Here is a 15,356-nt window from a genome sequence, read left to right as displayed (position 1 = left end):
ACAAAAGTTCGGGGGGGGACTGCGCCCCGCTTCCGCGTGGGTGATTTGGGGGGGCGGGGTGCTGGCGCGGCCAGGAGTTTGAGGGGGGATGGAGGTGTGGTGAGGAAGGGAGAACCAGCGACGCATGCGCAGCGCGGACACACGCCCTCCCCTGGAAAGAGCCATTGAGCATCTTTGCCTCCCGGCTCCGGGCAGGTGACGGGGACCGGGCAGCCGGGGCAGGGGGCTCGCGGCCCATGGCTGCGGGCGGGGACGCTAGCAGCCCCGGGGCCCAGCAGCAGCAGGCGGCGCGCTGGGCTTGGTGCCCCCTTTGTTCCCACCCTGCTGCCTAGGATGAGCCGGGATTGGCTCTGCCCCCCAGCCCGCTGCAGGAGCCACTGACGGGGCTGGGCATGGAGCTCTGCCCCCGCCTGGGGTAGCCCCCGGCCCCTCCCCCCGCCTCCCCCCCAGTTCTTCCCGAACCCTCCCGCCTGGGCTCCGAGATGCGATCGCTCCCCAGCCGGCGCTGACCGCGGCCCCTCTCTCCGGGCGGCACGGGGGTGCATTCCTGCAGACCCTGGAGCGCGCGGCGGGGCTCCCCCTCTGCAGCAGGTACGTGGCTCTCTGCCTCCCTCTCCCCCCGCTCGCCTTTACAGCCCGAATTTCTCCCCTCGCCCCCTCTCGGTGCTCTCCGCGGGTGGCTTCGCTTAGCCCTGGCCCCGCCGCTGCCTCTCCCAGCCGAGCCACCAAAAGTCACAGCACTTGCCAGGCACCTTTCGCAAGCTGCTTCAAATGACCCCCCACCCTCACCCCTTTGCTTGGACTTCTAGGCATCTCCGGAGGAGCATTGTCTGGCGCGTGCATGGCTGACTTTTCTTTGCAGAACAACTGGCTCGCGGCACAGATTTTTAAGAAGGGGGAAATCTCCCCTTACCTCCCCTTTGCTGCCCCCCCTTTTTTTAAAAAAGAGTTGGTACCGGGGTTGTTTGCATGATACATTATGGCTATTGCTCATTGCCTTGTAACTGAGCATCTCATCCGAACAAAGCCGGGTTGTCTCTGGTTGCAATGGATTTAGGGGGTTGCTTTCTTTTTAATTAATGTATTGTGGCGACTGGAGGCGTTGGGTATATTGGTTTGCAGCCTAGCGGCGTGTTAAGAGGCGATAAGTGAGGCTGACTTGGTGGGAGATCCAGCAAGCCCGGTGGGACAGAGAATGCAGGGAGTTCAAGAGAGGCTGGCAAAACGTTAGCTCTGGTGAATGGAGAGCGGACTGGATGGATTGGTTCCAAATGAGCCGGTTTTCTGTGAGTGTGAAACACACACACACGGGGAGAGAGAAAGTGGGAGAAAATAGAAGGAAAGGTGGTGGATGAGGCCCCCTTCCTCCCGACACAACCCCGGGGCACTGAAATTATTGGTGAGAGACAAGAGTCTCCAACTGAATGAAAATAAGCCTCAAGTAACTCGGTTCAGAGCGGGGAGGCTCGAGCCAAGCCAAGATAAGACACGGTGGTAGAAGAAGGAGAGAGATGGGCGCTAATGAGACAGGTAGAGAGATGCTGAATAATTTATTCTTGTTAGTAGGAAAATGCTGAAACTAAAATTTCAGCTAAGGGGGAGTGTATGTGTGTGTGTGAGGGGGAGAGTTGGTGAGGCAGGAGCAGGAATTGATTCCAGGCTGGCAGGATGGGAGAAATATCATTAGAGAGGATTATACCCTGTTAAATCACACTGGAGCCTTGCAAGCCAGGGGGGTGGGCCGGGCAATAATGCAACACCAACGCAATCCAGAGAGGAGAGAATGTCAAATAACGTTGTGAAGATCTATGGCTCTGCCTCCGAGTCCTTTCCCCCTCCTTCCCAGTCCTGTGGAACTCGCTCGGAGGTAGCTAATCCGACACAGAGACAGCATCAGCTTACAAAGGAGCTAGCTGTGTCTATAGCCTCATCTCCAGGGCCTTTGTTACGAGATTCAAGGAGGGGGGATGGATCACCCCCTAGCTGCCCTGTTCTGTGCATTCCCGCTGGAGCACTTGGCAGTGGCCACGGTCAGAGACAGAAACACGGGGCTAGATGGACTGTTGGTCTGGCCCAGCCTGGCCGTTCTCGTGTTCCTGTTCTCCAGACGGTGGAAGCGGGGGTTTGTGACAGTGGAACTGTTTATTTCAAAGAAAGAAAGAAATCAAAACTTTCCGAGCCAAGGGCATTGCAACTCGCCCCCCCACGTAGTCTGATGGGCAGAGAGCAAAGCTGAAGCCCCTTCACGTTTCCTGCTTTGAGATTAGTCAAGGGTGGGTGTGATGAGGTCGGTTGTGATGTCGTGCGTTGCTGGAGGAGATTGCCTAGAAGGTACACATCCTGGAATTTCAATCGGCAGGGCAGGAGATCAGGGTTGCGTATATCAAAGTGCCAAGAGCCAAGGCTGGTTTTCCATTGCAGAATACCTAAACAGAGACAGCAGTGGCAGGCCAGGCCGGAAACTCCAAGACTTTTGGCTATGCCTTCCCAGAAGACACAAAGAAGGGGGGTAGCCAGCTCTCTAGAGGATTAATTGGGCTGGATTTAATTGCAGCGCTTTCAAAGAAAGAAAAGAAACAATACAAATGACCGAACCTTTGCTAACTTCGCTAAGAGGCTTGGTTCATTTGCTAACACATTTTCCCAGTGCAAAATATTTGCAGTCTAGCAATAGGGATCTGTGTCTTTTTGAAAGCTACTCTTTGCACCTGCCATCCTGCATGCCAGCTTGAAGGCATTCCTACCTGCATGGGTTCAGCAGCAGTTCAAGGGGAGATACTTGTTTTGCTGTTTGGATGAGCTTGTGTTTAGTGTGTGTGTGTTGGGGGATCAGATGCATGTTTGTTTAACAGGAGGAAAATAACTCAGGCTGAAGGTGGGGTCTGAACATTATCATTCCTTTAATGTATTTTGTTCCTGGGTAGCTCCTACCACGTGATAGAAAAAGCAAAATAAAATAAAGATAAATACTCTTCTGAAATAAAGGATGCAGACTGCAAGCCCAATACAAATCACACCTATTAAAGAGCCCATATTGGACAAGATCGCAGCTTTCCAAGGTGCTAATTTACTCTAGCAGAGTGGAGGGGAAAATCTCTCATTGCTTGAACGATACGGGGACAGCGAGTTTTGCAAAATCCTTTTGTTGTGGATGGTGGGCAGCGGAGGTAGAAAAGGAAGCGCTGGGATTTGCGTCTGGATTTCTGTCTTTCTGATTCTTGTCCTTCGCCGGTTGATATCGACATATGGATGGAAGCAAAACCCCACCCCCTCCCTGGAAGGCAGAAGCAAGTTTGTTACTGGAGGTGGGTGCTGGGAGATGCATTTCTCAAGGGCTCGTATCCTGCCAGTGAGCTAAGAGGTCTCTTCGGTCTCTAACTGCCACCCTCCTCTTGTGCGAGGCAGCAGTGGGCAGGGTCTTTTTGCGGAGAGATCTGCACAACTTGGCTCACCCCCTCCTCTGTAAAATTGGTTGAAGCCTCAGATTGCAGGGCACATCCAATCGGGGCGGTTCAGCATGAATGACACCCTCTCCAACAGCTCCCCCAGCTGGCCAGTCGGCGGAGTAGCCCCCCTCCCAATCATTGACTGGCCCAGCTGAGGAAGGAGGCGGCCCCCCACTCTGTCACCTCCTGGGAACAAGCTGAGCAGGTTTGGGAGCAATGGGGGGTGGGGCTCTCTGGCTGCTCCAGGAGCTGTGCCGGAGCCCTGCAGCCCAGGTGACAGAGATGCACAAGCGGCAGGGAGGGCTGGTCAGTCCCAGAGGCCCTCGGCAGCGTGAATGGACCTCGCTGATCCTTGGCTTCTGCTGCCCCATCCCAGGGCCACAGCAATCACATGGTGCATCCAGCTGCCCCCAAGATTCCATCGTCTTAGGTGGCCACATGGCGTGGCGCCAGAGAGGTGGAAGTGACCTGCCAGGCCCATTCCCCAGGCAGTGCAGGATTGCTCCCTACAAACGTGCCAAGAGCCGCTGCTCTCCTCCCTTCCCTTGGGACACAATTCCCAGCCAGCTCCATCGCCTACTCTACAATCCCTCTTGTGTGCCAGTAGCTCTCCAGAGCAGAGGTACCTGGCTGGAGCGAGGAAGGAGTCAGGGCCCCCGTGGTCGGGGGAGGGCTATTCCCGATACAGAATAATCTCCGGTCCCACTTTAAGGTCCTCTGGGGCAGATGCATCCCTGTTACCCCAACCTCAGCCACTGGTTGTGGGGCTCAGCCACAATGGGCCGGTTGCTCGGTCTAAAGTGGGGCAGCTCCATCGAACGCTGATTTACACCGTTAATTATGTAGGTTCCAGGAGCACCTGGAGGCTGAGATGAGACCAGGGCCCCATTGTGCTGGACACCGTGTGATCAGACAGTGCCGACCCCAGCGATCTTACATCTAAATAGACGAGACAGACACAGGGCGGGAGGAGAAACAGAGGCACGTGGATGCGGGCGGGAGGGTTCAACCAAGGTCACATAGGGGGGTCAGTGGCAGAGCTGTTCTCTTATCACCCAGTCCAGTGACCGGCCAAAGTGGAGCGCGTAGACCCCAAGGCCGGAAGGGGGCACTGTGATCATGGGCTCCCTGGCTGCACAGCACAGGTCGTAGGACTGCGCAGCAGTGGTTCCCGTTTGGACCGGAGCATGCCCAGTACCATTCCTGTCTGAAACGCAGCGAGTCGTTCCCCGCACGCCTGCAGTGTGGATGAGCAAACGTGGGTGGTGAGATTTACACCGGACAGGCGGTTTGGCTGGGAAAAGGCAGCTGGTGCCCCCCGTCCCCAGCTCCAAGTCAGAGTGCAGGGCCAGGAGCAAATAAAGGGAGTCCGGTATGGGGCTCCTGGGAGTGTCCTGCCAAGGGTGATCCCTACACCAGCTGCACAGCACCTCAGCCTGGATTCTGGGCTCCAGGGATTTCCTCCCCTTCGATTCAGGCCCAGAATGTTTAATTCCAGCCGCCGCCGGGCTCTGCGTTACAGCCTGCCCCAGCCCCTAAACGGGAGCCCGAGACTCCCCCTGGAGCAGCTGGGAGACGCTGGCCTCCCCCAGAGATCAGATGGGCCGGTTGGAGGGCGGTCCCCACAGAGAGTCGAGAAACGTTTCATGTCGGTTGAACTGAGTTGGTCAGGTCTCATCCCAGCCCCTGGGACAGGCTCTGCGCTGGAGCGGCCGTGGGGGCCGAGGGCAGTTGTAGAGATCCAGGAAGAGGAGTGGATTCTGGCCTGAAGGTCGGTCTGAAGGGCACTGGCCGAGCCCGGTGGATGGGTGGCATGGCAGGGTCCAGCCATGGTCTCGCTGCTGATCCGGGCTGGGGTGCATGTGTGTGTACGGGGCAGGACTGGTGCTGGGATGAAACCAGCCTACAACCAGTCAGCTCCAGCCGGTGCCGTCCCCCACCTTTCCACTCAGGCCAGAGTCACCCAGGGGCTTTCTGGACGAAAGGGGTTCATTCCCCAGGCGTGGCAAAGGGACCTGCCAGAGTCCCCCCTCCCCGCGATGGCCTCATGACTGAGACATCAGCACGGGGAGAGCTCCCCAAGCTCACTAGGGCGATGAATCCCTTCTGCCCGCACCCATGTGGCTCCGGGGTTTGGAACTGGGCGGTGAAAACTAGCAGGGACGCCCAGGCCCCAAGCTTTGCATATTCATGAGGTGGATGAATTATTCATGAGGCGACAGCCCTTGACGGATGTGAAAATGCTCACCGCTGCTCGGGGAGCTTTGTGGGTGTTTTTTAAAATCAATAGAATCCGGGGTTTCTCCCGGGTTTAAAAGGCAGACGGTGGCCCGAGGGCTGGTCCCGCGTGAGGCAGGGATGAGATTCCCAGGCGTCCAAGAGGCGTGTTTAGCAGCCGAGCCCCGTCTTCTCCGGCTAGTGGAAATAATGGCATGTATTTATGCGTCGTGTGCCAAACAACTGCCTACAAATGTCTCCCTAATTGCAAAAAGCTGCCGGATGAGTGAATTATTGTCTATCACACAAGGGCCCAGACAGCAGGCGTTTCAGGGATTTGGGGTTTATTTTTTTTTTTTTTCGCTAACACTGTTATGCCATGACAAGCCGCCTTGGAATTTCATTTCTTTGCTAAGAGGAGGGGGAAATAATCTGCTTTGTTCTGTTTGGAACCACTCCTTTCTTGTTTGGTTTGGTTCAGTTTGGTTTGGTTTAATAACCTTAACATTAGCTCTGAGGGCGATCCCAGCTAGTATTAATTAATTAAACTGCTCTTCTTAATTATCTGCTCGCACATGGGTCACTGTGGCAAAGGGAGAGGACCCTAATGACCAGGAGTGGCTTCTGTTGTGGCTAATTGACACCCCAGCCCATCCCGCACTGACCCCATGCATAGCAGATGTGCTTGAATCCGAAACCCAATCCAATCTGTGACTGCAGAAATGGACTTTACACTATGGAACATCTCATCCACCCCTGTCCCAGGCCAGCCGATCCCGCTGGTGTCTCTGCTGTTCACACCCATAAGCAACAGAATCATAGGCCTGGAAGGGACCTGGAGAGGTCATCTAGTCCAGACCCCTGCATTCAACACAGGGCTAAGCATTCTCCAGGACATCCTGACAGGTGTTTGTCTAAGCTGCTCTTAAAAACCTCCAATGACAGCTCACTCAGATCGCCAGCTGAGTCTTGGCTATCTAACATTGCTGGGTTTAAGCCATACACAGGGAAAGGAGTACACTGGGGAATTGGTTCACTAGTGAGTCACAGAGACATATGCTCCCACAGCAAGACGGTCCTGCCACACAGCGCCTCCTAGTGTCGAGCGGGGGTGGGGGATTGTTTCAGCACTGACTCGGACAGGCAGTTTGCCCCCTGCTGAGTCACGTGGCTTAAACTAAAGCTCTAAATGGTGGCAAATAAGATGGTGAGGTTGTTCCCACCTCTAGCAGCATCCTCCTGCCCTGGAAAGGGCGGCCCAAATGACCTTTCTTCCTCACCCAGAAAAATCTCCCCAGGAACGGACACAGCAGTCAACATAAGAGTGTGGAGGGGTTCAACCTCCCCACCTTTGTGCCTCAGGAACCAGCTGCTCCACCACCCTGCGGAGGGACACGTAGAAGTACTTACATTGCATTAGAGGCCTCTAACCACTAGAGGGAGAGACAAGTCCATAAGCAAAGGGGACTTTTAATCAGAGGCATCTGTAAAGTTCAGGCTGAGATGGTGAGCATGAGTTTGTGCACACGTGAGATGGGCACAGTGATCCTTCTTGTGAGACACAGAGGCATGGGGTGGAGGGTGGGGTGGGCAATGAAGCGGGAGAGGCAGCGTCTCCTGGCCTCCTCAGTGCTTCATCCAGGAATGACTTTCCCCCTAGAATTTCAGGTCAGAGTGAAGTGAAATTAGCCAGCATCCAAGTCAAACAATCCAGGCCACCCTTTGCTCATTCTTCTCTCTGCGGTGAGGTGCTTTCCAGGAGCCCTTTGAGGTGCGAAGTGCAGTACCAAAAAAATTAGAAAGAAACAACAATGAAAAGGCATGAAAGGGAAGCGTTTCTGTTTCATGTCTGCTCTGTGTAAGCTCTGCCTTGGTGGGGACAATGGCATTCTATTCAGAGAGATCCAGATCCTTTTGTAAAGAGAAGCCAACTCCTGGTGGAAGCAAAATTCTGTATGCCTCAGTCAGACACCTGGTTAAATGATCTGGGGGGAAAGGGTAAACAGGGTGGTGGCAAAATTTGCAGACAATACAAAATTATTTAACATAATTAAGTCCAAAGCTGGCTGTGAAGAGTTACAAAGGGATCTCATAAAATTGGGTGACTGGACAAGAAAATGGCAGATGAAATTCAATGTTGATAAATGCAAAGTAATGCACATTGGAAAACAGAATCCCAACTGTACATACAAATGATGGGGTCTAAATTAGCTGTTACCACTCAAGAAAGAGATCTGGGAGTCATTGTGGATAATTCTCTGAAAACATCTGCTCAATGTGAAGTGGCAAACAAATAATCTAACAGAATGTTAGCAACCATTAGGAAAGGGATAGCTAATAAGACAGAAGATAGCATAATGCCACTATATAAATCCATGATACACACACGCCTCTAATACTGCATGCAGTTCTGGTTCCCCCATCTCAAAAAAGATGTATTAGAATTGGAAAGAGTACAGACAAGGGCAACAAAATGATGACGGGTACGGAACAGCTTCCATATAAAGAGATTAAAAAGACTGGCAATGTTCAGCTTAGCAAAGAGACAACTAAGAGGGGATATGACAGAGGTCGATAAAATCATGGCTGGTGTGGAGAAAGTGAATAAGGACGTGTTATTTACCTCGTCCCATAACACAAGAACCAGGGGTCACCCGATGAAATGACTAGGCAGCAGGTTTTAAACAAACAAAAGGAAGTGTTTCTTCACACAACTCATAGTCAGCCTGCGGAACTTGTTGCCAGGGGATGTTGTGAAGGCCAAAAGCATAACTGGGTTCAAAAAATAATTAGCTGAGTTCCTGGAGGACAGGTCCAGCAATGGCTATTAGCCAAGATGGTCAGGGATGTAACTCTGTGCTCCAGGTATCCTTAAACTTGTGACAGCCAGAAGCTGGGACTGGATGGCAGGGGATGATAGATCACTTGATAAATTGCCCTGTTCTGTTCATTCCTTCTGAAGCATCTGGCAGTGGCCAGTGCTGGAAGTTAGGATACTGACCTAGTATAGCCAGTCTTATGTTCTTATGGATTCTAATTAGCCCTGTCACGTGCCATAGGAAGATCTAGAAGCCTTTCTCTACCTATCACCTGTGTTCTATGTTTCATGACTCCTGCTGTTACCTAACCTAGAACCCCCTTTCCAGACATCCAGGTTCTAGGTTTCCCTATCCCACATCTCATAGCCAAATCTAGAACCCTATCTCTTCTAGCTGTCCAGATTCTAGGTTGCCCCACCACTTGCTGTAGCTCAGCCTAGCCCATTACTTTCCCCAGACATCTGGGTTCTAGGTCACCTTACTCCAACCTGCTATAGCCAAACCTAGAACCCTTTATCTCTCAGGCTAAAACCTTGCAATACCCACCCTTTTGCACATCTCCTTCACCCTTTTCAGCCTTGGTGTTGGCTTCACAGAGTGTCTTTCTTTGCTCCACAGAGGTCAGATGGGTTGGGATCAGTCCTTAGCAGCATTTCTGTGTTGGGCAAGGACTAGTCCACTACACAGGAGGCTGGTTGGGGTTTTGATTGCAGGTTAGTGGATCAACGAGGCATGGGGAGGGAGAGAGCAAGAGAGATCTCAATAATTAATGAGCTGTCAGCACTCGGCGGAAATATGAAGCTGGCTTGTTGGCTGGAGGGTCGATAGGGATCTATGGATATTCTCGCTGTTGCTCAGAGTTAAGTACATTGGGGGGGGGCAAAGCTGGCCCACATGCTCTCCCAATTAAAGGCATGTTAAAAAAAAAAAGACCTAAGTGAATCTATTGCTGGTGAACAGTGCCAGGTTTACACTCTTGAAATGCTCTGTTCATCCGACGGGCAGGGCCAGCTGCTCCCACCTCTGGACCTCAGCCCTGCCCTGGAGGGACCCCCTCTGGTGTGGGGATGGGGGGTAAGTCCCTTGTGATACGCTCAGTGCTTGGCCCCTCTGACCCTGCCGGGTTGCAGGGTGGGGGAGGAAGACAGTCCATGAATGGATGCCTGGGGGCTGGACTGAGATCCACTGACTCATTCCACACAATGGCTATGAGGTTGGGATGAGCTCTCATTCACTTGTGGGGGGAGGGGGGCTGCTCCCCAGGCCAGAGAGAGGAGGGGAAGCTCCCCCTGCTCCCTCCACTCTGATTCCCAGGAATGACTCTGAGCTGCCTCCCAGCCAGTGACCTGGGGCGCCATATCTCATCCCCAGCACCCTGAGCCACCTACACCGCAAGAATGGACAGCCACCCCCCGTGCTCTCCCCTGGGACCGCTTTACCTTCATCAGTTTCCCCAAAGGAATCGGATCAGGCAGCTGCTTGGCGAAGGAACCAACCTTCCAGGGGCGGGGGAGCTGGGAAGGACAGTAGCTGCGGTGACCTTTTCCTCTGACCAAACTTGTATTTTGCAACGGCAGCTGTTTTTAGTCCCAAGCCTGGTTGCAGCTGCTTTCTGGGCTCCCCTAGCAGGTTACAGCCAAGCTGGGCCAGGCCCTGTGGGCTGCGTTTAGTTAGAAGCCAGTGAAAACAGGGCGTCCCTCCTTAGGTTTGGTCTTTGCCTTCCTTGGCTGTGAATTGAAGCCTGCTCTGGGGTGGAGAGTGGGACTGTGTCTGCACAGCCCCGTGGCTGGGGAACGCCTGGACAGATGGGATCAGGGCTGTGGCTTGGGACCCTTACTGGACTCAAGGGGGGGGGAGCCCGGGGCCATTTCAGCCCCCTGCTGAGCTGCGCCTCTGGCTCTGAATTAATTTCATGAAATTCCTGGCTCAGGCGTACCCATTGCTGAGGCCCCCCCCAGCCCCAAAGGCGGTTAGCAGGGATGTTCCCGGGAGCAGAGGGGAGGGAGAAGCTGCATCATTTAGCAAAACTGTAATGCAAACCCCTGGGGACAAGGATGTGTCCTGGCTGGGGCAGTGGCTTCAGTCGGGCAGAGCCCATTTACACTGAGCATTTGGCCCTAAGTAGGCAGATCCAGGAACAGATTGGCTGGGGGGGAGACAGAGTCTTCCCCATCCCCAAAAAATAACACCCCCCCCCCCCCGCAACTCCTAACTCCAGTTCAGAGCCTGATCAGATCTTGGAGGCAGTTTCTTCACCCCACTCCCCTGGGGCTGCTTGATCTTCCCTGCTGCTTCCGTGAAACCTGCAGGAATGCTGATGTCAGGGGGATGGGGCGTCACAGCTGAGCGGGCGCATTAGTTAACATCGAACAGCGAAGCATTTTACTGCGGCCCCCTGGCCTCAGCCACTGCCAGGCTCCAGCCCCGGCCTCCCCCTCTGGGCGGAGGGAGGATCTGCCTTACACCCGGCTTTGCCTGTGAAACCGGACAGACTGGGGGTGGCTGCTGCGTCTCCAAGCACAGGGGGGCCAGTCCTCCCCACAGCCCGGGGTGGGGTGGAGCCCCGTGATCCCAGCGGGTGGGGGGCTCCCTGTCCAGCCGTACCGAGCAGCAGCACGGGGGTGACATGCCCTGGCCATGTTTGTGCTGGGCGTTGTGCGTGCAGGTGGTACTGGAGCTCAGAACCGAAAGCACAGGCCCCCACCGCTTGAGCTATAAGGAGACTCCTCGCCGATGGACAGTATAGGGCCTATGATTCACAGCTGAGCAGTTCTGGTTGCATCTAGGAGAGGACAGAAGACTGTGCATGAGCACCCATCCATCCACCCAAAGACCAGCACGCTGTATCGGAGAAGGACCCACACTGGGCAACCCAGAATTTAGGACAGGAGCTGGGGGAATGGGATTTCACCCTCAGGTGGAAGGGGAAAACTGGGCCATGCCCGGGGACAGCTGGCTGCAGTTCCTGACCAGGGTGTGTGATCAGAGCGGGGAATCGGGGCGCGGAGGAGGGGAGCTGAAATAGGATCCCACTGTAAAATGTCAGCTCAGCTGTGAAGGAAGCAGATTTGCGCATGTGGATGTATTCATCCCCCATTGTCTGCAGTGTCCACACATGTGGGTGACACCCCTGAGGATTGGCTTCCCTCCCCAGCAGGAGGATGTGGGAACCAACTGAGCCCTTTGCCCATGTCACCAGCAAGAAGCCTGAAGCCACCATCTCCGGTGGAGGCCGATGGCTGTTAGCATTCCTCCTGCCCTGGCCACACTGGGGCTGCACCCTGTTTAGTGCCACGTCTCTCCGGGAGGGTCTTGCCACTGAACGAGCCCCCTCCCCGCCAGATCTGGGGCAGACAGGAAGCCTGGCCTGGTTCCCTGCCTACCTATCCAGCCAACCCCTTACACCCCCATCCCTGTGTCCATCCATCCAACCACCTCCAACCCCATTCCTCCATCCTGCCATGTCTGTCTGTCCACCTGTCTCCCAGGCCCGTGTATCCCCCTCTATCTGGGCCCATTACCACAGGGTCTAAGTTCCTAGGGAAACTTTCCGAGACGTAGGCCCCAGCCACTTCCCGCAGGTGGGCTAGTCTGTGGGTGGTGGGATGCAGCCTGAACTCTAGAAGGGCTCAAGATGGGGTGCATCCCCCTCTGGGACTGGGGGAACTAAAATGCCCCTTTGCTTAGGGTCTGAACTCTAAACCCATCTCTGAGCCCAGAGCTGTGCAGGCCCCATCTCCTTGCCCTCAGAGGCTGACAGCTGCGTTTTATGATTCACATGCCATGGCTGGTGAAAAAGGCCCCCAGCAGCAATATGGGAGATGGGAGTGGGGACTGACAGGCCTTTAATCCTCCCCACTCCCGGTGTCCCCAGTGGAACAGCCTTGTGGGCTGGACCCTTTCCCCCAAAGTTTAGTGCTAAGGTTTTAACCAAATCCAGGCTGGTGAAAGGCTGGAGTCGGGGGACCCAGGCAGGACACTCTCAGCATGGGCTCGTTAAGGGAGATTATTGATAGTCCAAGTAGCACCCAAAGGCTCCCGGGCAGGATTGTGGCCCTGCTGTGCTTGGCGCTGTATATACACACGCAGACACGCTCCCTGCTGCAGGGAGTTTGCAATCTGAGAGGGGAGGGTGAAATGGGGCCCGGAGGGAACGGGCCAGGCAGCGGTTACACGTACTGTTGCCAGAGGAGGAGGCCTGGCAGGGTGCTAACGAAGGGCCCGACGAGGAGCAGAACAACCAGCCCGTCACCACAAGGTACACGGCCACCCTGCTGCTCCACCGGCCAAGAGATAAAGGCCAGAGACAACCTGAGCAGAACAAACCCCAGCCCTGGATGGCTCACGTTCTGCCCACACCCCGGTAAGCCCCTGGCCCTTTGTCTCCTGGGCTGTCAGCCCGCAGGTTGTGTCCAGCCACCGAGGGTTGGGGGGCGGCCCTGAAACTCACACTGGCCTCCCTTGAGCAGCATCTGGCCTCCTTCCCTGCAGCCCCCAGGCTCTGGGGAGGGACAGCCCCGTGCCAGGCTTTGCAGCCTTTCTCCACACCGCAGCCACCAGAGCCGGCTTTGACTCCCAGGTGAGTCTCAGTGACTTATTAGCAGTTTATTTCCCATCTTCTCCTTTTTATTACTTCAGAACGTGTCAGAACTGAAGCAATTTTCCCTCTGTCAGGGCTGTGTCGGCTTTGTGGGGAGCGCCGGGCAGTGTGGACCCTGGCTCGTTGGTAATGATGCTGAGCACCTGAGCTGCCTGAAGGGAACTCGGCCCATGTGTGGGTGGCTGGGAGGGTGTGAAACTGTCACAGTCCAGCCCCCACTCCCACTCGAGCCCTTGGTAGTTGTAGCTGGCTGGGGGCCTGCACTGCCTGCTGGGGATGGTTGTCTGGCTGTGTTGTGTCAGCACAATGAGGTGCTGTGTGTGGGTGTGTGGAGGGAGCTGGCTGGGATGTGTGTTTGGCTGTGCATTGTGTGTGTTATACACAAATGGAAGGTGCTGTGGGGGCAGGGTTGTGATATGTGTTTGCTGGGCTGTGGGTGAGCAGCGTTGTGGGAGGTTGTACACAATTGTGGGGGCAGGGCTGTGACGTGTTTGCTGGGCCTGTGGGTGTACGGGGGTGTACACAAATGGGGATGCTCGGGGGGGGCAGGGCTGTGAATGTGTTTGCTGGGCCATGGGCGTGCAGGGTTGTGGGGCGTTGTACACAAATGGGGGTGTGGTAGGGGGCAGGGCTGTGACAGGTGTTTGCTGGGCCGTGGGGGGGTTGTACACAATTGGGGGTGCACTGGGGGAGGGGCAGGCTCTCTGCGTTCTCTGGGTCTGATTCTCCGCACACGTGCGCTGGCTTGACACCAGTGTGGTGAGCAGCGGCACGGGCTCACTCCGTATTTACACCAGGTCAGGGAGCTGAGAGCCAGGCCCCCTGTGAGAGGGTCGAGGGGGTGTGGGCTGCACGGTCTGTGTGTGGGCAGGGGATCAGACCCACCCCACAGTAGGTGTCTGCTTGCCCCGGGAAGCGCCCCACGGCAAGCTCTGCATCCTCAATGGTGTCAGCACCACGGACAAGGGTGCAGCCCCTCTGCCATAGCCAGGCTCCCGGCTCTAACCACTGGGTGCAGGATCCCTGCAGGAAACATAACCGATCCCCAAAAGCCCCTGTCCCTGCCCCACCTGCCAAGTCACAGGGCCTGGGAAACTCCCCACTGCCCCCGATGGCTCTGCTCCGGGCCTCACACGCTCGGGCACCTGTGGCCTTGCTAGCGCCCTGCCTCCCAGTGCCACGGGGAACACCCAGGGGTGGCCCTGGTGTCCACGTCTCCTCCAGCCCCCCAGCAGGGGGGTCTGCGCAATGCAGATCGCCCCCAGGGATCCCTTGGCCCCACATGCCCACCCAGTTGATCAGAGGCTGACACAGCATCACAATGTGCCATGCCACGGAGTCTGCTGGGGACTTGGCTGTTCCTACCAGTTTGACATGGGACATGCCCAGACGCCACGGGGATGGGCAGCAGCATGCAACCTATGTTTGGGTCAGACAAAGAAACTCCATTGGTGTCACTCTTCCCCAGGCCCTATAGACGCAGGCCCTTGCCACTGAGCTGGGAGAGGGAGCTGGTGCCGGAGCTGGGAGCCAGGCAACAAGATTTAATGTGTGGGGATAAACTGGCATTTTAAAGCTGTCCAGCCCCACCCCCCACCGGCCTCTCGGGAGCCAAAGGCCTTGGGCCTGACGTCCCTGGGAAGAACCTTGCTGATGTCAATGGGAGTCAGTGCCAAGCGCATGGATGTGGCTTCTGGGGGTGGTGGGGGAAGAAGCCTCCCCTCTCTGGTGCCTTGAGTTTGAACAACTCCCCCCCCCCCCAAACCCCATGACTCCTCTGAGCTTCAGTGAAGACTCTGGCGTGAAGCACTAACTTAAATCTGCTCCCAGCCACATGCTAGGTAGGTGATCCCTGCGGAGTCCTTCCTGGGTGCCCCAAGCTGGGCCCAGGTTCATCTGAAATTTGGCCCCAACCCTGGACCTTTGGCTCAGAAGGCAGCTGCCCCACTGTTTGTGTGGAAACACAAAAGCTACCTCCTGGCACCGGGAGCAGCTGCCTTTTTGCCCCATCTCAGCACAAGGAGGTGAGCGTCTCCACCTGGCAGGTAACACAGGTGGCAAACTGTCCCCTGTCCCCAGCCGGGGTTCGCAGTGAACCTAGGATACAGGCTGCATTAATCTACCTGGGGCTCAGCCCGGCTCCCCTTCAATCCACTTCCCAGTCCTCTTGGATGCTGGGTTCACAATCCAAAGAGCAACTTTCATGTTTAACATTTAAATAAAATACTAAATGTTTCCCCAGCCGTGCTGGCTTGTCGTTTGCTCATCCGGGAG

General features: G+C 55.6%; 1 protein-coding gene across 2 annotated transcripts in view; it reads left to right on the top strand.

The window, feature by feature from the left end:
• Positions 1–458: 458 nt before the first annotated feature.
• The window catches only part of NCAN (neurocan), an 84,680-nt gene continuing 69,782 nt past the window's right edge, over positions 459–15,356 (top strand). For both annotated transcript variants that reach the window (XM_084614882.1, XM_084614883.1), the window contains exon 1: positions 459–591. The gene's annotated coding sequence lies outside the window, so the exon portion shown is untranslated. The remainder of the gene's footprint in view (positions 592–15,356) is intronic.

The sequence above is a fragment of the Lepidochelys olivacea genome (assembly GCF_965140295.1).
Source record: "Lepidochelys olivacea isolate rLepOli2 genome assembly, chromosome: 25".
Lineage (NCBI taxonomy): Eukaryota > Metazoa > Chordata > Testudines > Cheloniidae > Lepidochelys > Lepidochelys olivacea.
The sequence above is the reverse complement of the archived record's forward strand: the minus strand, read 5'-3'. Positions and strand labels throughout refer to the sequence as shown.